The sequence below is a fragment of the Protopterus annectens genome, chromosome 17.part0 (assembly GCF_019279795.1).
Source record: "Protopterus annectens isolate FY-2018-M chromosome 17.part0, PAN1.0, whole genome shotgun sequence".
Lineage (NCBI taxonomy): Eukaryota > Metazoa > Chordata > Ceratodontiformes > Protopteridae > Protopterus > Protopterus annectens.
The window spans coordinates 66,208,802-66,235,566 of NC_056751.1; the positions used below are offsets into that span (position 1 = coordinate 66,208,802).

At 38.9% G+C, this 26,765-nt stretch overlaps 1 protein-coding gene across 1 annotated transcript in view; it reads left to right on the forward strand.

Moving 5' to 3' along the window:
• DNAH6 (dynein axonemal heavy chain 6) overlaps window positions 1–26,765 on the forward strand; it is a 5,071,261-nt gene that overhangs the window by 1,141,679 nt on the left and 3,902,817 nt on the right. The window lies entirely within an intron of this gene.

Consider the following 26,765-nt stretch of genomic DNA (forward strand, 5'->3'; position numbering starts at 1 on the left):
AATCCATAACTCATATGGCAATGCCCTATTTAGAAACTGCATACTATATACTTAACAAGGGCATTAGTATTTGCATTTTTTCTAATATGTGAGTGATGTTCAGAAATCCTGTCTTTCAGGTATGTATTTATTTTACAAACATGAAAGACTGTACAAATCTTAATAATGCCTAGATTGATACCTGAATCCATGGCACAGAGGGATGGAGCCCTTACTGCAAGACATGTGACTTGGGTACAATTAGTGGCCTCAGCACTGGAAGTCCCAGACAGGGAGGGGAAGGAGTGAAGGGGTGTGGCCCCTTTGCCTCTACTGGGGGGGGGGGGTTAGATGAGTTCATGTGAATTCGGGGCACACTGGGTAGTGCAATCTCCCTGGTGGAGACCAGAGACACTATTTCACATGCTTCAAGGGGAGGGGAATGGCTGCTTGGATGGAACACCCCTTGCAGAAGTAATGTGACATCATCCACAGGCATCACATTGCATACCTTTCCCTGGTGCTTAGTTAGGACCAGGAAGAAAATCAGCAAAAATGTGAAACTCTCTTGATGGCTGTCTAAGTGATGCCCCCTCCAAGTTAACCCTCTTCCTGGTAAAGGGAAACAAATGGGCCAATTGGGCAGGAGGGGTTAATGGTTGACTTGATACTGTGGGCAAAAAGCTGCAAAAAATGACTAGATAGGTGACATTTCTTGTTTCACAGTATACAGTCTGAAACAAAATTCTTTATCAGTGACAGGATGACAAATGTTCACATAATAAATGGGGTATTCATATGGCATGGCAAGTTGTAGTTTTTGATTACATTAGATTACCACACTTAGGAAAGATAGATAGCACACTTGGCTAAACACAGCTGCTTTATAAAGCCACTTTTAAAAGTAAACATGCTATCCTTAAGAAATGTTACCTTTTTTGTTGAGTTTACAGGATGTCATGTGGGCTCATCTGAGGATGCCATATTCTTCAAAGACTTTCAGCACCACTTAGGCAGCTGTATAAAAACATCCACACTGGTCTGCCCTAAATATAATAACATATTCAGGAGTGGAAGTCCCATATTAATAAGCTATATAACAAAAGAAGGAAAATAATGAAAAGTTTAAGAAATCCCTATTCTCATACCTCAGGACCACACTGAAACATGCCAGCAAAGACTTAAGAGCAGCCTGGAAAACATAATGCAGAGTACGAGCTTCAGGCCACTACAGATATCAAAAAAAAAACTACAGATTTTTCTTTAGTTATGTCAGGAAATTAAGGAATAATGTCCAGCAATGCACTGAGTTCATCTACAATAATATCATATATTCAAATCCCAGGGGTATAGCCAATATATTAGCCAACATATATAGTTAGTTCTACCCCATCTACCCACGTTACTGTCTCCAGTATCCCTGAAAATTTAGTTTCCTCTGAAATCACTTTGGAACAAGTCATTGAATCCCTGTCAAAGGCTAAAAGTAATACCATGGGACCAGACAACATACCAGGCTGCATTGAGGTCAGGGGCAAGTATGTACTATCTGAGCTTCTGCATATACTGTTAAACCTCAGCCTATTCACATGGTCTGTGCCTGATGCCTGGAGAACAGCAACTGTGACTCCCCTACACAAGGGCAGCCCCGCTACAGACCCAAGTACATTTAGGCACATTGGCTTCACCAGCTTTTTATGCAAATTTATGAAACTTATATCAGAATTAATTTCTACAGACATAGTCAATTTAACAGAGCTCAACCTCAATTAGTTTATTTTTGTGAAGGGCAGGTCCTTTCTCCTGAACCTAATAAGTGTCTATGAAAATGTTATAGAGACTGTGGACAGTCGACACTCAGTGCATGCTGTTTATCTTGAACTGTCCAGGGCTTTTATCATTATCCTTCATGTTGGTTTGATTAAAAAATTGCACAGACTTGAAGCTTAGTGTCTCGCAGGGGTGCTGGGCTAATATTGTATTATTCCCCCTGCTATGTACCAGGTCTAAAAAATTTTGCTTTGTTGGATGGCAATGCCCTTTAACATTATTTTGTACACCTTCCAAGCATTCTTGCATGTTTCCTAATCAAGACTCAAGGTGCTGGAGATGTGATTGGGGGTGCTACGTAGTCGGTTTCATATCTTCTAGTACTGACCACAGTTAACTGTTTTAAAGCTTGAAATTCAATCATCTTTCCCAGGGAAAATTACTCTTTCTCCCTCCCTATTTCTTATAGGATTTGATAGTTCTTTGAATCTGGATAAAAATCAGATGTGACTGTTGCAACATCGGACAGTGGTGGGAAAGAACATGATAATAAGGGCATAGATGAAAAATGGTTTCTCTCCTGATATGAAGTTTGTACTCCTACATCAGAAACTGCTGTATTGTATTTTTTTTAGAGATTAATGATTTCTGTCTTTTTTGTTAGTAGACTGCAATTTTAATTTCCAATCCTAAGAGCTGATTTGTACCTTGGTTATTGAATATGTGCCGAGTCCTTTGTTATTGGATCATTGATTGGTTCTGGAAGTTTTGAATAAAGTTGTGAGTTCTGAAAAAATAGACAAACTTAATATAACCCTTATGTTGTATGATGGTGTGCAGATTGGCTATCCAACAGATTACAGGTTGTGAAACTTGCTGGTACCCTTTCTGAATGTAAAATCGTAACTAGTGGGGTACCACAGGAATCAGTGCTGGATCCTCTCATATTTAGCATTTAATCTGCAGCTATCCAGTCCAATATCTGAGAATTTGACCACGTTTGCTGGAATGCAGAAGTTCAGGAAGTCATCAAAAGAAAAAAGGAGTGCAGGAAGAAGTGGGGGATAGAAAAGACGGGCCCAGGCTAGGAAGGACTACTGGTTGTCTTACAAAGAAGCTAAGAAAGGAGTTGCAATTGCAAAGAATAGGGCATCACAGGCACTCTACCAGCTTCTGGAAAGTGATTCATTAGGTGGCACAAAGAAACTGTATCAGGTTGCAAGGCAAAGACAGGAAGATAAAGAAGACAGTCAGATGCCCTTCATAAGGGATGCCAGCAACAACCTGCTCACCAGTCCATAGGACATCAAAGTCTGATAGAAGGAGTATTGCCAACAGCTTCTGAATGGAGAAAACCCCACAGAAGCAGTACTGCCTCAGAAACAGCCTACAGTGAGAGAAGAAGAGGAGCCCAGTGCCCACCCTAGCAGAAGTAAGACTAGCACTAAGGAAAATGAAGTCAGGGAAAGCAGCAGGCTCAGATGAGGTCACAACAGATATGATAAAGATGCTGGGTGGGACAGGGGAGATATGGCTCCTGAGGGTAATAATAGCAGTGTGGAGAGAAAGGTATATCCCAGATGACTGGAGAATAAGCATACTTGTGCCAGTGTACAAGAACAAAGGGGACATCCACAACTGTGGGCAGTACAGAGGAATCAAACTCCTATCAAATTGCATGAAAGTTCTAGAGAGGATGATTGATAAATGGATATGCAGAGTAGTAAAATATAAGATGGGAGATGAGGAGTTCAGATTCAGATAATGTTGCAGCACAACTGACCCATTGTTTGCAGTGAGACAGATAGTTGAGAAGAAGCTAGAGATGAGGAAAGAGTTCAACAGGGCATTTCTAGACTTTTAGAAAGCATATAATAAGGTCACAAGGAAGCTGATCTGGGCAGTACTGCAGTGGTTCGAATTCCAAGAAACATTGGTAGAATTAGTGCAGGCTATGTGCAAGGACGCAATGACTTAAGTACGAACAGTGTTCGGCCTCATAGAGGGGCTCATAGCGGGAGTGGGTGTACACCAGGGTTCAGCTTTCAGCTTACTGCTGTTCATACTGGAGATGAACTACATTAGGTTCATAGGTTCATAGGTAAGTACTAGGCTATCGTCTCAAGGGCATTTATAAGCCCTGCCAGAGTGTATTGGCTTTCACCACCCCCTTAGATAAGTTCCCTGTGTCTCTGTCCAGCAGAGCCATTAGTTCCCTGCACCTCTGTCCTGCAGAGCCACTGCAGTAATCCCCGGGGTAAATTTTCTGTTTCCCATCCACCCGTCAAGGTTTCTCTTGAAGAGTGCTAGTGGGGGGCTCTGCCTGATGTATATTGGAATCTTGTTCCAAAGCATGGGGAGTCTCTTGGTCAAGAATCTATCCCTCCAGCCCATCCTATTTATCGTTGTGGTAAAGTTTATATCCCTAGAGCATGTGGCTCTCGGATTTGTTTTTTTTAGGTGGAGCATATCCATCAATTCTGGGTTGGACATGGCCTTGTATGTCAAGCAGAGATCACCTCTGAGTAAGCGATATGCAACCGAGTACAGCTGGAGTTTCTTTAGTCGGGCTGCATAGATCATCTGTTTGAGGCCAGTAATCCTCTTGGTGAAGTATGTTTGTGGTCTTTCCAGCTGTTGCAGGTGTCTTGTAAGGTACATCCCAAATGGGGCGTTGTATTCTATAATTGGTCTAATAAATGATGAGTAGAGAGGCACAATAACCTCCTTTGTTCTGGATGCGAACCCTTTTGAGATTAGATGGGCCATGTAGAAGGATTTTCTAACCACCTTAGCAATATGGTTATCAAAGGAGAGATTGCCATCTACTTGGGTTCCCAGATCCCTTATTACTTTTTCTGTATTTAGGGGACTACCACCTATGTGGTAGTTCGTGGTTACTTTGTTTTTTCCAAAGGGGATGACTATGCACTTTTTGGCATTCAGCTTGAGGCCATGATTTTGACACCAGGTATCCATCTCAGTGAGACCCTTCTGGAGGGTGTCTGTATCTGCCGGAGAATAAATTATGGTCCCTAGTTTGCAGTCATCTGTGAACTTGGTCAGCCAAAGTCCTCCTGTGCTTGCCTGTACCTCTGAGAAGTATATACCAAACAGGAGGAGTCCTAGGACTGAGCCCTGGGGGACGCCGCTTGTAACTGGCTTAGGGTCAGACCTAGAGTACGCAACTCTCACCGTGTGGGTTCTGTCCATGAGCCAATCTGCAACCCATCTTGTGACATAGTGGTTAATGTTCAGGTAGTTGTGTTTGTCTATAATATGAGAATGGGGAATGGTGTCGAAGGCCTTTGTAAGGTCTAGGTAGGCTGTGTGGACCTCCTTACCCATAACTAATGCCTTGGTAACTGTCTCAAAGAAGTCCTCCAAGTTTAGAAGGCATGATCTGCCCTTACAAAGCCAAACTGGGTGGGGTCCAAAGTCTGGAGGTTCGCAATGTCTCTGTTAATGAGTTCCATGATGATGCGCTCCATAGCCTTGCAGGCCAGGCTAGTCAGGCTTATAGAGCGATGGTTCCCGAGGTCCGTTGTGGCACCACCTTTGTGGATTGGGATAACTGTTGCTGTGCACCACTCTGTTGGTATGTAGCCTGTAGAGAGGCTGAGTTTGAACAGTGTGTTTAGGTGAGGGGTTAGTTCATTTTGGAGGTCTTGTAAGACACAGCCTGGGACACCATCCAGTCCCATTGAGGTTGTGTTTTTGGCTTTGGATAGGGCTGTTTTAACCTGTGTGTCGGTGACTGCCAGGGCCTTCCATTCTTCTGCTATGGTTATGGGCCCTTTAGGGGGTGAGAGGGGTGTGACGTTTGCACTGAACCTGTCTGCCAAAATGTTGGCAATATCAGTTGGTTCAGTGTATTTTGTGCCATTCTGCACCAACTCAGAGAAGACCTGAGAGTTTCCACTTAGGTTCTTGACATAGCTAAAGAACGCTTTATGGTTATCATTGGAGTCCTTGGCAATTTTTCTTTCAAAGCTAGCCTTGGATGATTTAATGAGGGATTGTAGTTTCTTGCTGATACTGATCAGGGATGTCTTTCCTTCTAGGGATTTTGCTCTTATCTGTACTATTTCCCTCCTTCTATTGTAAAGTCTGTTTATGGAAGGGGTCTACCAGACTGGTTTCCTTTTCTTGGAGGAGTGAGTCTTGGTTTTACTTGGGATAGCACAATCCATGCATTCCTGCAGATGATCATAGAGTGCCTTTGTATAGGTTTCAGCAGCTTGGGCAGTATTGTCCACTGGCATGGAGGCTGTGAACCTTTCCACCTCGGTCTTAAGCAACGTGAAGTTTCCTTTTGAAAAGTTTTTCATGGTGGTTTCCTTGATTGGGGTTGGGGCGGAATGTGAATATCCAGAGTGATTATTCTATGGTCTGATCTAACCAGCGAGGGGTCAATGTCAAGTGTGGAACACTGGTCACCAATGTTGGTGATGACCAGGTCCAATATGTTGTTCCCTCTGGTGGAGGTGTTGACCAGTTGATCCAGGGCGTTCGAGTTTATAAATTCTAGGAAGCGTTGGGCAAGGGAGTTAGTACTTGAGTAGTTCTCCCAGTTAATGTTTGGGTAGTTGAAATCACTAAGTATTAGGGTGTTTGGTAGGACCTTCATGTTTCCCAGTGTCTCCAGAAATGTGGAATGGGGGTCTTGGGTTATGGTGGGTGATCTGTAGCAAGCTACAATTTGGTTGCAGTTTTGCCTGTTGTTGGTTGCACTTGGATTATCTCTGATGCATCGTGCTGTGCCAGTAACCTGGAGGTGTGAGCATCCTTGATGAATATGGATACACCCCCGCCTTTTGTGTTTCGGTCCAGGTTCTGTGGCCGAAAGGTATGGTATGAATTATAGCCTGGTAGTGCTGGGGTGATCTCTGGAGCATTAAACCAGGTTTCTGTTACTGCACAGATATCAATGTTCTCCATACTGAGGAGTGCCTCGAGTGCATGCATTTTGAGGTTTAGACTTCTGGCATTGAGTAGCATTACCCTCAGTTTTTGGTTACTTGTGCTATTTACAGTGGTGGGTTTATCTTTTGAGCCTTGCCTAAAAAAAAGGCACTATGGGGGCGGCAAGAGCCTTTGCCATTATTCGAAAGCCTAAGGGTGCCAGGTGCAAGCCATCTCTTGCAAAGCAATGTTGCTTGTCGAGGATGTCATCCCAGGGAGACAGATACTGGATCCCCTTTGAATGACACCAGAAACTTAGCCAATTGTTGAAGTTGATCATTTTTTCTTTATACTGTGGCATCATTCTTGTTGAGGGCAGGATGCTACTCAATGTCAGGGTCATACCTGCCAGGGCTACATGATCAGAGAGCTCTTCCATGTCACTTTTCATGTAGTCCAGGGAGGTACATCTTAGGTCATTCGCACTAACATGTACAATGACAGAGTCGTATTTGTACTTGTTCTGGAGTGACCTGAGTGCTTGTGTTATGTGGGGTGGATCCTGGCGGTCGACAGGCAGCTAACTGAAACCTTCTCCTTGTCCAGCCTAGTTAGCGGGACATCAGTGTGCCTGACTATAGAGTCGCCTATCACTAGTGTGTTGGGTATATTATTTTGCCTTAAGGGCTGTGATTGAGTGGCACACTGATTATGTGAAGTATGTGTTTCATGGTTGGTGATGGGTTGTGGAGGTTGCTTGGATGTCTGCTTTGGAGGTCTCTGTTGCTTTTGCAGATTTTTATTTAGAGCTTCCAAGTATGTTTTCATGTATTTATCTGTGTTATTTGCCTGTGTTGGTTTGTTACGTCTATGTGAGACTGGTGGTGTGTTGCAATTATTACTCTTCTCCTCTTGACAGTCAGTTACAGTCTGGGGTTGAGAGAGCTTTGCCTCCAGTCTGGCTGTATAATTGCATCTCTCGTTTATATTAGTGTTTGGTGGTAGGAGGAGAGGGTTGTCTGTGTACATGAGGCAGTTGTAACATTGCCTCAAAATGCCCACATTCACCAGTTGGACTGGAGAGTACACTGGAAACTGCCCTTTGGACATGCCTGAATAGGTAGAGTGAGCTGTTTTTCTGATTGACTGGTGGGGACGAATAGAGATCCTTGTCCTTCTGGACAGTATAAGGGGGGCTAGTGCAAGGGGTATTTAGTGCTTGTTATGAGATTTAAGCAAGTGCTGGGCTGTAAAATTAATGGTTTGTGTGCTAAAGTTGAAGGTTTGTCTAGTTCCAAGGGAAAAACTGAAGAGTAGACTTTGTGGAGTCTGGAATAGTTTAACCCTAGCTAACTGGCACTGCCCGGCAAACAAAACCGCACAAAATTAGCAAACAGGTTGGAGGGGACAGAGCAACAAAGTTGATATATGCAAATAATGTGGTATGACAGGCAGACTCTGAGCAAGAACTTCAGCAAAGTATAGAGTAATGGAATGCAAAACTAAAGGCACGTGGGATGAAACTAAGCACAGATAAGACAGTGATAATGGCAGCAAACTAGGGAAATCAGAAGAAGCTGATAATTGAGATAGAAGGGAAGATAGTGAAACAGGTAAATGGCTTCAAGTATCTGGGAGGGATGGTTCAGGAGAAGGGAAGGCTGAATGAAGAGGTCAAAGCTAGAATCGGAGGGGCTGCAGCCAACTGGTATAGACTATCAGGTATAGTCTATAACAGAAGAACACCAAAGAAGCTGAAAAGTAAGGTGTACAAGACAGTGATGCAACCAGTACCACTAAATGGTACAGAAATGTGGGCAGTAAAAGCAGAGCAGATGAAAAAGCTAGAGGTGAGGGAAATGAAATGCTTGAGAAGGGTGGTAGGATGCACTATGTGTGAGAGACAAAGAAATAAGGATATGAGAGCAGAAGCCAAAGTAGCTCCAGTGTTGGTCTACCCATTACCAATAACAGCAAAGGGACCTTTGTTCACAAATGAATTGGTGTAGATACATTTATGAGGGACCTGATATATTTTTTACTCATTTAAATAGAATGGTCTATTGTAGGGCATATGATAACTGTAATTCTATAGGAGTGATTTATATAGCAGTCTGCAATCATTTTTATGTAGGCATGAAGTATCTTCTATGATAAGAGAACATGTTTATGCTATAAAGCATAATGATTACACTAATGCTTTGAAAAGAAAACTTAAATTTACTTTTAACATTAGTGATATTGAATTATGTGATCACTGTGGTGGAAATTTTAAAAACAAGTTAGAAATAAGGGAAGCTAGGTGACAAATTAGTTTGCAACCAGTGCCTTTTCCTGGCATCTGTGATTCTATTAATTTAAAATGTTTTTAAAAAGAATAATTGTGCTCATGAGGACTTCCAAGATAGCTGCACATTGAGTAACATCTTAATTTCAGCTCTCCCATTGTGAAAACAGAAACTCAGAAGACAGAGCCAGTAAACTCATATTTTGGGTAAAATTCAGTAACTGGCTAGTCCGTACACTGCCTGTTTACCAGCAAACATTTTGGTGCAAGACATGACTTTTAGTAACCTAGAGGAAAAAATAAGACAAATGAACTCCCAGGTGATTAAAATAAATGAAACAATGAAGGAGTATATCAACTCAAATAACAAAAGGCTGGACAATATGGAGGCAGCTTCAAAAAGATGTTCAGATGAGGTGATAAAACTGCAAAAATTAGAAGAAAAGGCTGGTTGAATATGAGACCACTTAAGACGAGATGTTTCAAAAAATAATAGAATTAGAGGACAGAGCACATACGAAATGCCTGAGGTTTTTCCTGCTGTACCAGAGAAGCTGGAAGGGACAGACTGCATTAATTTTATGAAAGCACAAATAAGCAACTAGACTGGTATTCCACAGCAGAAGTTGTTAATTGAAAGGCCAGACCTAGACCTTTAATAGTAAAGATGTAATCCCACCAGCAGAAGGAGTTGATTCTGACAGAGCTGTGGCAGAAGGACAAAGTGCTAAAAGTGGGAGACTGTAGAGTGTTTGTGGAAAATGATTATTCATTGTACACCAGACAGAAGAGGAGTAAATTTATTCCACTAATCAGGGAATGTCAAGAAGAAGGCATGAGATTCAAGCTGCTATACCCAGATATTTTCAGAATATTCTTTCTTGGAGGTGCAAAACCATTTTTGATGCAGAGCATGCTAAAGAAGAAACACAAACGTTTGTCCAACAAAAAGTGAGTTATGAAATGGAAGGAGATTCTGCTTCTTGTTCTTCTGGTAATAAAGATTACAGACAGACTGTGCCAGTGAAACCTTTTCCAATGTTTCAACAGAAAATGCTTGAAAACAGAAAAAAAGCACAAGACTAGAAGAACCATGAGTATGTTGGAAATGAAGCAGAGACTGGATTTGGGAGATGGGGATTAACAGGACTAAAATTAGAAACTTGTAAATTAACAAATAAATATGGGATTACAAAGCATTAATTATATTTGTGAAACATGACAGAACAAGAAAATCTGGAAACATTGGACTTTTTTGACTTCATTAAACCTATAGGGCACTCTAAAGCATATGCCCTACTTCATGCAATTAATGCTTGTAAGAAAATTTTGGGGAGGGAGGAAGCAAAGAGTTAACTGTAAGTAAAACAAATGATTGTTCTTAATAGTAGTATTTTTGTAATTCATGATATATGTATGCTATAAAATAAAGTTTTATCAGTTATTTTTGAGTGTAATTGGGATAATATTTATACTAAAGTAAACAAGTGCCCCTGTTTTTTTCCTTTTTCTTTCTTTCTCCCTGTTCAGTTTTAAAAAATGTAGCACTGCAAGTTAAAAATGAAGAAGAAAAGTCTAGTCAAAACAGTAGGATACAAGACAAATCAATGTGCTTTTTCACTCTTGCATAGGGGAATGACTGGATTAAAGCCCTTGGCTTGATCTAGTAACAGGTTTTAAGAGAAAGCAAATAAATTTAAAAAAAATGTCCAGCAAATAAATGAGTGCTTGTAGAAGCAACTCTGTATCTGGTTCTCATGTCTCCATGGAGACAATCTGATAAAGAGTAATAAAAACAGAATGCTTAGTTCTTTCAATTTCTTACTTTCAATTGCTAGGAGGGCTAGGAGATAATGTTTTCTGAAAACATTCAGGTTTTTTTCCCAATCTGGAAGAGTAATAAAGACAAGACAAAACCAAAAAGGACTTAATAGAAGCACAGGCTGTACTATGCACCTTAGCATGCATGACCTTCCTTTTAGGTTAACACACATCTGTGAGTGTGGCTGTCAGTCTGGGACAATTATTGCTATCAGGAGGATAAAACTTCAATATTTGAAGATGTACATAGTTTTGTGTGTTAGTATTAAGTTAATAGGTTTTAGGGGTATATTGAGAGTGTGTTTGTTTTTTTTTTTTGAGGGCTTTCAATACAACAAAAAGTTTTTAAAGATGCAACATAGTCTTAAATGGATATGACAAGAAGCAACTGTATAAAAGCTCAACCTGCCAAATGCATGTAACACAAAAGCTGGAACTAGACATATAACAAAATAGCTGTTAGACATAAAAGGTGGGCATAATAACTTTTCAACATAATGATGCTTTCTATATTATCTTTAAATGTAAATGGTCTCACAGACATATACAAAAAAAGAGTAATAAACTATGTAAAAAATGTAGACTGCAAATAGTTATGCTGCAGGAGACACGTTTGGAAAGAATTGAACATGTGAATTTGATAAAGAAAGGTTTTCAGGGTGATTATTCAGTGGAATACCTCGGATAAAGGTAAACAGGAGTACTTATCTAAATTGCATGAGGAGCTCCAATAGTGATAGAAGAGGACACAAAAGATAATAATGGTAGATTTGTAGTGCAAAGGGGCTACTGGCAAGAGAGGAGAATTACACTGGCATGTATTTATATTCCACCTAAAACTGTTACAATGGAGCTTAAGAAAATTCTGGGAGAAATAATTAGCTTTCCTCAGGGAATATTACTTATAGGTGGGGACTGGTATTTGATTTGCAGCAGTGATGAAGTATCTGGGGGACCGAGAATAGAAAATATAACAAAGGAGGGTAGATTTTTGAAGAAATCTATGAAAATATTTGGTTTGGAAGATGTGAATTCAGTAGTATGAGTTTGTGAATTTACATATTATTCCCCGACATACAAACACTGGTCTAGACTAGATGGATCACAGGAATATGTGCATTTAATTGAATGTTTTGGTACGTATCCAGTAACTACTTCAGATTATTTGCCAATAATAACTGAAATAAAAATGCATGGCAATGAAAGAAAAATTAGACACTAGCACTTTCTGGCCCATTAAAAATAGTGGAATTTAAGGAATGGGTAATGGAAATTATTTGGGAGTTATTAAAGAAGAGAGAAATTTCTTCTGAAAAAAGTGGAGTTTAAAAATATGGTGGAAATGAAAGAAAGAGAGATATAGTTAAGAAGTAACAAGAATTATTTAGAGGGACTGCTAAAGGTTAAAGTATTGTAGCATAGGAAGAATCTCACAGAAAAAGAAGAGGAGCAACTGCAGAATGCTAAACAGAAAATAAGGGCTTACCTCAATAATATGCATGACTTTAGAGAGATTGCTGTTAAGCAACTGTTTTTTGATAATAACTTCAGAGCACAACAACTTTTAGCACAGCAGCTCAGGCAACTGAAAGTAGAAAGGCTGTTGCCAAGCTTAGGAAGTGTATAATAAGGAAGATAACAACAGATCCTGTAGAGGTACTAGAAATATTAATTAAAATTTTGTGAAAGTCTGTATAAAGCAGAGATATGTGGAAAACAAAAAAAGGTAGAAATGGAAATGTTTATGGAATACTGAAATATACTAATATTAAAGGTAGATGAGGCTCTATTACTAACAGTTAGGATAGGAGGAGATGAGATAAAAATGGTGATGTATAATCAATTACAGGAAAGTCTCCATGAATAGATGGCATTCTTGTGGAAATTTGAAAGCTAGGAGGAAAGAAACTGATAGAAAGGTTTTGTTTAACAGTATTTTAAGAGGAGGAGAAGCACCAACATCTTGAAGAAAGCAGTGGTGGCTGTAATACCTAAAGATGGTAAAGACCCATCAGTTCAAATTTCATACAGGCACATTTCAATCCTAAACCATGATTATAAAGTGTTTATTTTTATAATGGCTAGAAGAATGGCAAATGTAATGCCACAATTAATAGATATGGATCAATGTGGTTTTGTGGAGGGGAGGCAAACATTTGACAACATTAACAGAACATTGATGACCCAAAGAGAGAAGCAGAACGGATGAAAATACCACTGCTGTTGATAGGTCTTGATGCAGAGAAAGCATTTGACAGAGTAAGCTGGGAGTTTATAAGAAGGGCAATGGAAGAATTTGCATTCCCTGATAAAATTATAAGGTTGATTAGGAGGATATATAAGGGATCAGAGGCAAAACTCAAAGTGGGTGGGCTCCTCTCTGATAATTTTGTTTGAGCCGAGGAATAAGGCTAGGGTGTCTGCTTTCCCCATTGTTATTTGCATTATATTTAGAACCATTGGCAATGAAAATAAGGGATTCAGAAATTCAAGGATATAATTGGTATGGTAGTCAAGAAAAGCTGGCTCCATTTGCAGATTTTATTATTTTATACCTGATAAAACCAGAAAAGGACATTTCAATGTTGTGGAACATTTTGAGATAGTTTCATCTCTTTTCAGGATACAAAATTAATGAAGCTAAAACAAAGCCAATAGTTGTTAATTATGTACTAACACATGAAGTGGTACAGCAATATCCATATTTATGGGTACATGATAAAATGAAGTACTTAGGAGTATGGATTAAAAAGCATTCTGATGTATCAGCTAAGGATATGTGGGAAGAGACTAAACAAAAGATAATACAAAAACTGAATAATTGGAAGCTCTATTTTATGGATATTGATAGCAAGATACAACCATGTTTTAGTCACTTAAGTCTTGCACACAAGTCAGGTGTATTTTTATCAACCATAGGAAAAGTTGCCAATAGCAATTAATAAAGAGTTGAAGGATTTTATCTGGGAGAGGAAGATAGCAAGAGTCAAATGGGATAAACTGATTCTTCCAATAAAACAATGCCTGAGATTACTCGATTTGAAGGGGTATTTCAGAGCTACACAGTTAGGGTTCCTCTACATAGCACAAGCCGAAACCCATAATTCAGAGTGGAAAGGGATGATGACAAAACTGGGGGAAGTTCAAAAAACAAGGAGGGACTAGGATTTTGGATGCAGATCCTTAAGGAGAATAAGAGTAACCATACTGAATATTATATTTATAAAGTAGCAGAAAATATTCTAAGAACTAAGCCTACACAGGAATAGAGAAAGGAGATTCTGCTGATAAGGATGACTGCAATTAGGGATACAAACAATAGGCAAGAAGGGGCTGGGATTTATTGAAGAAAACTGTCAAAAGAACCAAGGTACTGGGATCAAATAATTAGAGAGGGAAAGGTAATAGAATGAGAAGAGGCCAAGAATTTATTTGGAATGTAGGCTAGAGATTGCCTTCCCTATCAATGATTGATATCAGAATATAGGCAAAGAGAAAGAAATAGGCGGATCCTAAGTGAAAGACCAGCACTGGTAGAGTTATTAGCAGAATCTGGTAGAGTTTTTAGTAGAATCTAAAACAGAAGTTGCTGTTAAAAAAAGGAATAATTAGTAGAGCAAGTAAAATATTGCATGATAACTATAAGAATCAATCATAGGAGGTTAGAAAGGATTGGGAAGAGCACTTGGATAAGCAATTCACAAAGAAACAATGGGGGATATATGTACATCTAATATATATATATATATATATATATATATATATATATATATATATATATATATATATATATATATATATATATATATATAAAACAAAGTCTAGAAGATTTAGGATCTTTGCTTGGAAGTGTTTACATAGGTATTTTTATACCCCAAGTAGACTCCAAAGATTTTTTTCTCCAGTAGATAGCAAATGTTGGGGGTGTGATGGAGAAGAAATAGGTAATTGGGGACATAATTTAATGGAGTATAATGAGTTGGCAGGCTTTAAAAATTCCCTGCAAACTTCTCTATCAGAAATACTGGTGAGCAAATTGGTATGAGTAAGGTAATAATTTTTTGAGTTATGATACAGAATCAGAATTACCTAGACATAGTAAGTCTTTGTTGAATCTAATTATGGTGGATGCCAAAACCACACTTACTAGGAAATGGAAATCAAAGTTTAAACCAGCTCTACTAGAAGTAGTGAATATAGTATCAGAGACAAAATAACCGGAATTGGTATCTTTAGAAGAGAATAGTAACAAGTTACATAGAAAAAATGGAAATTGTGGGAACAGTACATGCAGTCGAGGAATGAGGTTTAAAAGAATGCAGGATTTGAATGAGCTATGTAATGTCTGACTGACAGTGACTGGATAGATTATAAGTGATGTATAATGTTGGCAACTAAAACTATGTCAATATGGTTTGTTTTCATTTATAAAAATGTATGATTGCCTATGTCATAAGTGATAATTTAAATGGATAAAACTAAATATTTATTTGTGCAGTTTTTATGACTGCCACATTTTGTGTAAATAAGTGATTTAGTATGATGATGTAATAGCCATGTGGTGTTTCGAGTTGTTATTTATTGAAGTGCAAGTTTCAATGTTTTATTCTGATAAAGTCTAGACCATTTATTAGACAAAAGGGCTAAATTAAATGTCTTGGTGTTGAGTCTGTGAGTGGTGTTTTTCTCTGGTAGTTTTCATTACATCAAGATGAGTCTGTGAATTTTTCCTTTGTATTTATGGAAGCAAACTGCTCAATAGGTTGATATTTGTTTCTATGGCCACATTTGGTAAAAAGGAGGGTTCATTTTCATGGCCACTCTGTATATGTGAAAGATAATATGCAAAGGGTTAGTATATAATGTTTGGTGCTTCGAAGTCCTTTTAAGTGAGGCAGTGGCTACTAAGATGAAAGCTTTCCATGACAGATATTTTAAGTTCATGGCAAAAGCAGGCTTAAAGAGAGGAAGAATACGTTTCCAAAGGATGCAATCCAGGTCCCATGGAGGAAATAGAGACTTAAAGTGAGGATAAACTGGAAGGGCCTTGTAAATACATTTTGCAAACTTAGAGTGAAGCTAAGGATATGGAGTCACATCTTGGTAAAAATTCAGTATGGCTGTCAGGTGAACCTCAATAGAAGAAGAACTAAGCCCTGAGTAAATAAATCTAAGATAAATACTCAAAGATTTAAAAATTCAGGACATAAAATGATCTAGCCCCCTGACACTATCCCATAAGGAAAAATGAGTTAATTTGCAGAGAAAAGCCCTTCCTCTGTCAGGCCTCTGGGCAGAGGTATGAATGTGGAAAACTCTCTTTGGGTATGACAGTTATGACTCACCATTTCAGGAACTGGAAAAAACAAGCACTTAGCCTGAGATAGTCAAGTCTAGGGGAGGCTTCCCAGATGGATGAGACATCAGATTCTTTAAAGCTTCAGTCAGAGAGTATGGCCTAAGAAGTGAAACCAGAGCAGGGGAATGATACTTGTCAGCATCATAAAGACTATAAGAATCACTTTGGCTTTGCAACACTTGGCCTTTTCCAGGAAATATGGGAATAAAAGAACATGATGGAAAGCATAAAGGAGCAAAAGTATTCTTCTCAGCACCCACAATGTGCTCCAAAAGACTTGAAGAAATTAAACCAGGAAAACCAGGTCCAAATGGAAAGATGAAATCAAAAATAAAAAGAGAGTAGTATTGTTGGAATGAACTTCATCCTCAAGTCCTTGTAAGTACCTTCATGTGGTGGACCCTGTTTTTACAAAATTTCACCAAGATGACACAGATATATAGACTGAGTTTTATATAATATATATAATGGAGAAAGGTTGGTTAAAAATATATAAAAAAATACAGCTGGGTATACAGGTCCCAGGGGGAAAAAGTGGCCAATCCTGGTGTACGCACTTGTGCCAGGACTGGAAAAAAAGAAACTGGAAAATTCTCGGGATATAGTAACATTCCTACAAAGTGGTTAGACCAGGCTAAAAGGAAAGATGCCCCCCTCCCACCACCACCACCACCACAAAGAAGAAGGAAATAGTAGTCTACAAAACACAGAAAAACTGACAGCCTATAAAAGAGCCATAATGATGACAAAATGGACTATTGAGGATAAGAAAGAAATGCTGTATTGTTACTATTATGCAAGAAAACCAGAATTTCCAGATAGAAGATATTTAGAAAGATTAATAGAGAAATTAATGGAAAGAAAAATACTTGCACAAGAAAAACTGTTAAAGGCTTCTAATGGAAATTTGCATTCACTAATACAACAGATTTATGAAAAACTTTAAATAGAACAAGGAACTTTGGATCACCTTGTAAAAGAAGCAACAGAAGATATACAAAATATAAAGAACGGAATCCAGAGATATTTGAAAGGTATAAAAAACATGGAGATGGAAAAGAAAAAGGGATCTGGTATGGTATGATATTTGTGCAAAGCAGAAAGCCAAGCTGATCCGTGCAAAAAAAATCAGCTCCAAAGATATTTGAAGTGAAATACATTCAAATGCACCCAAATGTGGAACATTTCACAATACAAAAAATAAGAAATCAAAGGGGAATGTAGAAAATAGGATTAGTACGACAGAAGTTAAATAAATAAAAACTGAAGTAGTGGATTATCTGCAAAGTGAAGAATTTAGTTCGAAGAATCCAACACGGGCGATGTCAAAGCATGATGGAATTACATGTCCCCAGATTAAGGAGCAACAGATGGAATAGGTGGTATCTGAAGAAGATTTGGAACATGAAGATGTATGGAGCCTTGCTTAGGAGACCAGTGTGTAATTTCATTTGAAGTTGCACATGAAGGAAGGAGCAAGATACAGTGGCAATTCCAATGCAGGCAATATTAAAGAGGGATGGGGCAAAGGGTTCCCATATGAAGGAGCACTACATGAAGCAGGGTACAGCTGAAGAGGATATGTCACAGAAAAGATCTCCTGGAAGTTTCTATAGATTACTCACAGGAAAAGAAAGAGAAAAAGCCACTCTCAGTCCAGAAGAAAATGATTTAATGAACAACTTAACTTGTAGCGATGCAGCGACATTAAGATAGATGAAAGAAATAGATTACAGAAAGAAAGTAAAACCCAAAATGTTAGAAGACTGATAAACCACATGAACATAATAATCAGAAATATTAAAAGAAATTCACATGATATAACAGAAGTAAATAGACTATATTATTGCACAGCTAAACTAATAATGGATAAAGTGTTACCACATAAACATATAGTAACAAAAGGAAGGAAGGGAGCAAGTAAAGTGCCACAATGGAAGCACTGAATAGAGGAAAACAATAAACCAATTAAGACAAGATGTACCAGTGTTAGAAGAATATAGAAAAGGGAACAGTTCATCAAAAATACTTAGAAAGATAGACGAGATAAAAGCAATTCACAGTATCAAAACAGATCACGCTTTATCTTATGCTACTACCAATAATAAACTAAAAATAACAGCGCAGACAGAAAAACTTGGAAGACCTGCAGATAAATATAAATGGAAAGTACAAAATAAGCAATTTATGGATGACCCAAAAATGTTTTATAGAGAATTGGAAAACAAAGCAAAAGGAATAGAAGCACCACCAAAATAGAAGAAATAGGAATATTTTGAGAAGTATTTTTGAAGACCATATTGAACATAACAAAGAAACTGAATGGATAGAAGAATTAAAAGTAAGGATCTCTAATGCAGAGAATATGAAATAGGTTTAATGACATCTAGAGAAACTAAGACGAAATGAAGAACAGCTTCTAAATAGAAACCCCCCAGATCCAGAGGCAGTGCCTAACTTCTGGGAAAAAAGCATTAGCATTGTTACACAAAGATTTAGCCCTGAGTAAGAATTATTTATATGCACATCCTGAACATACACCAACCTGGTTAACAACAGGAAAATTATAGTCCTCATTAAATGAGAATCTAAAAGCCATCCTAAACACTATAAACCAATAACTTGGCTTCTGACAATATACAAGCTACAAACTGGAATTGATGTAGACAGAGTTTATTGTCATTTAGAAAAAAATTCTCAGTTATGGCAATAGAACAAAAGGGTAACAAAAAAGTCATAAGGGACAAAGGATCGTTTGTTGCTAAATAAAGCCATAATACAGAATTGTAAAAAGGGGAAGAATCTAAGTATGGCATGGATAGATTACAGATAAGCATTTGATAGCATTCCACATTCATGGATAAAGGAATGCTTACAGATGTATAAGATGCACCCATATTGATCAATTATATCACCTTAACTTCTTCTTCTTCTTTTGGCTTTTTCCGGTTATGGGTCGCCACAGCGCATCACCTGTTTCCATTTCTTCCTGTCCTCTGCATCTTGCTCTGTCACACCAACCACCTGCATGTCCTCTCTAACCACATCCATAAACTTTATCTTAGGCCTTCCTCTTTTCCTCTTACCTGGCAGTTTCATCCTTAGCATCCTTTTCCCAATATACCCAGCATCCCTCCTCAGCACATGTCCAAACCAACACAATTTCATCTCTCTGGCTTTGTCTACAAACTGTCCAACCTGGGCTGACCCTCTAATATATTTATTCCGAATCCTGTGTACCCTCATCACACCCAGTGCAAATCTTAACATCTTTAACTCTGCCACATCCAGCTCTGACTCCTGCCTTTTTGTCAATGCCACTGTCTCCAACCCATATAACATAGCTGGTCTCACTACCCATTTGTAGACTTTCCCTTTCACTCTTACTGGTACTCGTCTGTCACAAATCACTCCTGACAGTCTTCTCCACCCACTCCACCCTGCCTGTACTCTCTTCTTCACCTATCTTCCACACTTGCCATTACTCTGAAATGTTGATCCCAAGTATTTATCACCTTCACCAACTCTACTTCCTGCATCCTCACCATTCCTCTATCCTCCCTTTCATTCACACACATATATTCGGTCTTAGTCCAGCTGACCTTCATTCCTCTCCTCTCTAGAGCATATCTCCACCTCTCCAGGGTCTCCTGAACTTGTTCCCTACTCTCACTACATATCACAATGTCATCTGCAAACATCATAGTCCACAGGGACTCCTGTCTTATCTTGTCTGTCAACCTGTCCATCACCAGTGCAAATAAGAAAGGGCTCAGAGCTGATCCTTGATATAATCTCACCTCCACCTTAAACGCATCTGTCACTCCCTTGGCAGATCTCACCATTGTCACTTTACCCTTGTACATATCCTGTACCACTCTTCCATACTTCTCTGCCACTCCCAACTTCCTCATACAATATCACAACTCCTCTCTGGGCACCCTGTCATATGCTTTTTTTCTAAGTCCACAAAACCACAATGCAACTCCTTCTGACCTTCTCTGTACTTCTCCATCAACACTCTCAGAGCAAATATATCACTTATAATAACCATGAAAGAGTGGCATATCACTTGCAGTTTAGTCATGACAAAGGGCAAATTATTATCCTAAGGATAAAAAATCAAAGGGGTATATTCCAGGGTGATTCTCTGTCACATCCACTGTTTCGTCGCCCTTAACCCATTAAGCAATTTACAATACAGATTAGGCTATGGTTACAGTTTGGCTCTCAGAAATCAGCCTTGTTAAAAGACATTTCATCTGCCCTTTGTGGATTACTTAAAATTGTATAGCCCATCAGTTAAGGAGCTGAAAGTACAGCTGCAAATGATTAAAACCTTCTCAGATGATATAAGAATGTCATTTGGTCTTGATAAATGTACAAATACAACATTTAAAACAGGAAAGCTTCAGCACCAAGAAAATATCACTCAGGTACAGAAATGAAATATAAAAGACCTTGAGCAGGAGGAAGTGCATAAATATTTGGGAATAGATGAAGGAGTAGCAATAAAACATGAACAAATAAGAATACAATTCAGTAAAAAATACTTAGAAGACTAAGACTAATAGCCCAGGCAATAAACCAGTTTGCTTCTCCTGTTCTAATGTACAGTTTTTGGGTGATTGACTGGCTCTAAAATGTATTGGATCAATTGGACAGGAAAACAAGAAAATGGTTCATGCCTGTCAAATGATATATAAAAATCAGTGTATTCCAAGACTATATATTCCTCACCTTAAAGGAGTTATGGGCCTCCTTGAAATTGATTACATGTATAGAGATGCAGTCATGGGGCTACATAGATATCCGCTGACCTTGCCAGATACAAATACAGAGAAAGTTTTAAAACATGAGAAAAGGAAGTATAAGATGACATCCTTGCTTAGTTTAGCAGAAGTGTTTCAGTGTGAAGTGGGAATGGAAATTAAAACAGATAACAACTGAATGTGCCAAAAAAAGATATAAGGAAAATTATCAGATGAGAAGGAAAGAAAACTGAAAAATCCAAAAATATAGTGGAGAGTGTAGAGATATTCTGGAACAACCATATGTTGACCAATTATTGCCCTAAGAATGGTTAATGAGAGGTGAATTGAAACCAAAAGATGAAAGGCTAATAATGTTGGCCCAGGATTATGGAAATGTACACATTAGTTTAAAAAGTCCATAGAACATGTGGGAGAAACAGATAAATGCAGGTGCAGTTCTGTAAAAAAGAACTGGAAACAGTTGCACATCTTGTTGCTTGGTGTGATACACTCATTTCAGAGGGCCTGTACACTGAAAGGCACAATAATCTGGCATGATCATTCCACTAGGGATTGTGCAAACATCACAATAGCTGAGAAGCACTGGAAACATGAACTACAAAACATTATATGGAATGATAAAGTTTATAACACATGGGATCACCTTTTACCAACAGTTCAAAAAATAGATCTAGAAAAATAGATATTGCAGTCCAAAAAAATAAATAAATAAATAAAGACAAAAGTAGCATTGATCATTGAAATTGATATACCCAGTGTTTACAATGTCTTATGTACACAGAAACACAAAGCAATATGGACGAAAGATATCTAGAGAGTTCCAATAGTAGTAAGAGCAATAAGCCTAATAAAAAAGAAATTACAGCCATAGTAAGACATGCTACCGGTACATATAACTCCATATGAATTACAGGAGTCATGTTTGGACACATTGTGTCTGCTGAGAATTAGCACTCTTAGTTAACATCAAAGATTGAAACAATACTAATTTGATGAATTTAATTGTACCCCTGTCTTAGGAATGGGTTCCAGTTCTGTCATGGCATTAGAAACTCGAAAGAAATTAAATAGGGAGAACCAGGAGTCATGCTTGGACATGAGCATCCCTGAGACAGGAGAAACAGGGGAAAATAAGTTACTGCATTTGTGCTTGGCTAGTGATGCATATTCTCTGTCTGACATATCACACAAAGGAAATCAGCAAGCAGTGGTTGAGCTGGCCCAGTAGAGAATTAGCTTGTCCCAGAAAGTGAAAGACAACTAGAAAGAGATTGGAAGCAAAGGCCTATTCCCATATTCATATGGCCACATGACAAAAGGGGCACAAAAGAGTTCAGTCCTGCTTGTTTATATATCAAACCACTGCCACTTTATGAGAGTGGACATAATTTGCACTGGTGGGAAGAGAGTCCTTGAATGCCGAACAGGTGAGAATGATGGCATTATTTTCAGAGTGTTGATGTTCAAATTAACCTTTTAGGTTAACCACCTACCTTGGACTATTTGTTCCAAATACTGACACCTCACTCTAGAGAAGAGGTATCTGTAGGCACAATCAGCAGGGGAATGAGGGCTCTGAAGGATCTGTCCAGACATGGAGATTTGAATTGCAAGGCCACCATACTACAAAATCTTTGCACTTCCTGCATATTCTAATCTGAGTATCCAGTGGATTGTAAAGTTAGTCCTACTGACCTTTGAATGATATCTTGTCTAATGGAAGAAAGGTTTAACAAGTCAGAATGCCAAGAGTGAATCCTATAAATGTAACAGACTATGTGGGTATCAGCTGAGATGTTGAAAGTTTCACCATTATGCCCCAAGGACTGAAACAGCTGGAGAACCAAACTGATGGATATAATTAAACTGTCCAGGGATGGATCTGGTAGGAGCCAGTCATCCAAGTATGGAAAGAATCTGGCATCCTGCAACCTGAGAGCCACTGCCATTATCAGCATGCATTTGGTGAATGTCCTTAGGGCTGTGATGAGATCAAACAGCAGTGTTCATAAATGAAAATGACTGTCCCCTATTCAGAAATTAAGGAGCCTTCTGGACTTGCTGGCAATCATGATATGCGGATACACATCCTTGAAGTCCAAAGAGTACATCCAGTCTCCTTCAGACAGGCAAGGAAGGTTGAATTGGACTGTAGTTATCTGAAGGGGCTCTTTCATGATGTGTTGCATCATGCCACTGAAGTCAATGATGGCCCTGATGTCCTTAGTCATTTTTTTTTACTGCAAAAATAACATTGCATAAAAGCCCAGTTCTTTTTATGGGCAGGATGACTCATCTAGGGGAGGGAAACATTGCATCCTGGGGGATAGACAAGAATGGAATGGAACAGCCTCTAAATGCTGTATCTTAGACATAGTGGTCAAAGGTGATGGTCTGTCACAGAGAGAGGAGAAATAGATGACCCAGATGGGAGCAGATGGGCAAAGACACAGGAAGTAGACTGATTCCTTTCCAAAGAAAGGCTGTAGTACCACTGGTTGTTCTGCCAAAAACATCTCTTCCTGTAGGATGACCATTCTGAGAGTTGCCATGGTCTTCACAACCCTTGCCAGAACCGTAAAATATGTTTTGCAAGGTATGTAAAAACCAAAGCTGACATTGACTCGGCTGTTTCTGAGAAAGTGTATGTTGAAAAGCCTGGGACTTATTCCCAAGCTTGCAGAGTGAACTGCCTTTTAACCTGTTTTTCCAACTTGACTTTTATTACAGATACAAACAGCAAGATTCTATTAACAGGGATATTCATAAAATCAGCCTTAGTTATTTCAGTGAATTCTATTAGGCAGAGTGAGGCATGACAATAAGAAGCCAGTCCCATACCTGCAGCCCTAGCACAACCTTTCACAGCTCTGTGCAAGGTATATGGTCAGTTTAGCTAAGAAACTAAGGGTTGATAGCTGGGATTGCAATTTCATTTTTTAATCATAGTGTCTGGGAATTATTCCAGAGTGAATACAGTTTCATCAATTATCTTCCTCTAGAACCTCAACATGTGCACCATGTTGCTTAAAGCCATCAACGGAAGAAGGAAGATGAAAACGCATGCTTCTCTACTCTGTCCATCATTCAAGACTCTTTATTAGTAGGGTGGGAGCTTTAATAGGAGGTTAAGAGGCTTCTTAAGAGCAATTAAGACAATTTTGGAGCTCATCACAGGGTTCTGTGACTACCCACAACAACTCTTAATAGTCCAAATGATTCTATCTGGCCTCTTCAGCAATGTGTTCTGCAAAACATTTTAAGTGACCAGCTGAGCCATTTTTACAGCCAGTGGTGTCACCCAAGAGGATGACCTGGGTGCCTGGAAGATCACAGCAGGGATATGTTCTGACATGGAGGGGCTTCTCTGGAGCAATTCTGTTTTCATAGAAATAAGGTTCAATATCATACCAAACTTGGAGTCCTCAAGCAGAAGGATGGAAGATTCTGCTCCTGGTCATCTTCTATGTCTAATGTGGGGGACTTATCAGAGGAATCTGAGTGCTTTGAAGAGGTGTAGCCACCAAGCAAAGACTGATATGCAGTCACCATAAGTATATCCTGCTAAGCCACTCTGAGTATTTTTCTCTTCGTCTGTTGGGGGTGGATCACAGTAACAACAAGTAAGGCAGGACCCTGGGGCTTAGCCTGAATGATTCCAAGTGGTGATCAATGCAGATAAAGCCTGCGTCACTTGAACTGGATCTGCAAAAGCCCCCAAGCCAGAAGCAAAGTTTAAAAATCCTAAGGGATCAATGTTATATGATGCTTTGAGAAGGTCAATCTGAACCTTAAGGACAATGCATTGACAGCAACACTTGAGGCTGATGCAACCACTAGGAGCCCAGTTGGTGTCAGTGATCTCAGTTTTCTGCTTGATTCCTTAGCCTTGATTCCTTGTGAAAAATAAATAATTAATAAATAAATGGAATTTTTTTTTCAGGCTCATAATAATTTCAGAAAATTCCCTTGTACGCAGAAAAAAATTAAGAAATATGAAGTTGGTCCACTAACACAAAGCACAAAGACACTGGAATGCAGACATGATGAAATACCTTTTATTGGACCAGCATATGTTTTACAATTACTTGAGAATTTGGGCTGACTAGAGCCCTATATCAAGAGTTATTAAGTTACTGTCATTAGCTATAATGCTTAAATATCTACTCGTGAGAAAGTGAAAGAGAAAAATGTAATTTATTTCCAAATGGCTAAAAAGATACTTGAAAAATGCCAGTGTGGGGAAAAATATGCAGCTTCTGTGTTTTGTATGGCTTTTTACCTCATGGACTGAGTGAGAATGGCACAGTGGCACAGTGGATGGCATTGTCACCTCACAGAAAGAAGTTCTGTGGTTCAAATCTTGGCTGGAGTGCCTTCTGTGCAGAATCTGCATACTCTCCCTGTGTTTGTGTGGGTTTCCTCCAGGTGTTCTGCTTTCCTCTCACATTCCAAGGACATGCAGTAGGTAGATTGGACACTCTAAATTGGCCATAGGTGTGAGTGTGCATGCAAGTATGTGGTATGGAAAAGCAGCTGTGGCAGGGCTAGCTACCCATTGGTGTGAACCTTGGCTCTAGATGATTGCCACTGTGGAAATGACACCCTGACACCACATGGGAAAAAGGGGTTGCGGATGGATGGATTGTGACAGTGTGTGTGTGTGTATGTGTGTGTGTGAGATAGACAGAGAGACTGTATGAGCCTGAAACTGCAGAAGGACAACACATGCTCTGCAATAAAAATTAAAGTTTTGCATGTTACATTACAGTCAAAGTTCATTTAGCAAAGAAGATACTGCTTAAGAGACTACCCTGACACTTAATAAGATAACAAATCACAATACAACAGAGATATTAGTTAAATTCAAAGAAGAAAAACAAGAGATTATAATTTGTTAATCTGTTTGTGAGGTAGATGCCTTGGTTAACAACAAATAGGAATTTGCACTGTGAAATGATGTGTTATGATAAAGGCATGGACTACGGAGAGAATAAAATACCGGGTTGGAATTTATGGATGTTGTCTGCAGTTAGTGCATTACACAGACTGTGGTTTAGCCAACTGAAATAAAGAGGGAAAGAAAGACAGAGAGTGAGAGACAGACAATAGTACTGAACTATGTTTTGTTACACTGTTAAAGCTGTTTAAACATTAAGGCCTTACTGACTGTTAAATGCATGATACTAGTGTTCTGACTAGAATTTGTGAAAATAATTACTCTCTTGGCATGAATGAAACACAGGTGCCAAAACCCAAACCTAAGTGATCTTACAATTACTGTTAACTTTCTGAGAAATACAGCAGTTTGGACTCAGGGTAAGTTCATAAACTCGTGTATTACCAGAGGAAGAAACATTTGATCTGATATTGTTAATCCTCATTCATTCCTTACGCATGGGTATCGGTTCCGATCTCGGAACCGAGCCGGCCATTTTCCAAGCTCGCATCAGCTTCAAACTCTCGAGCTAAACTCTTACCCACAATCCCCCTCTCCCTGTTACCTCAGATTTCGTTTGCCGCATTGCCATCCAGTCATGTCAAGCTACTTCTCTTGAGCTAAGTACAGTCAATTGTTGTTTAATTGCTTTACAAATTACTTTTCTGTCAGAAAAGTTGATATTTTATTGTCTCTTACCCTATCGCTTCAAGTGTTCATAAATTCGTCAGGTTTTTCTGTCTTTTACTTACTACTTTTACCACGAGGTATTTTCTCTTACCATTGTTGGCAATCTTTTTCTCTTTTCTCTCTCATACCTTCGAGTACTCTCTTGTACCATTGCTGGTACTTTTCTATTAATTAATATGGCAGATAAAAAAGGTTGTCCGGGGTTTAAACAGTGTTCTGAATATGGACACAAACTGCCTC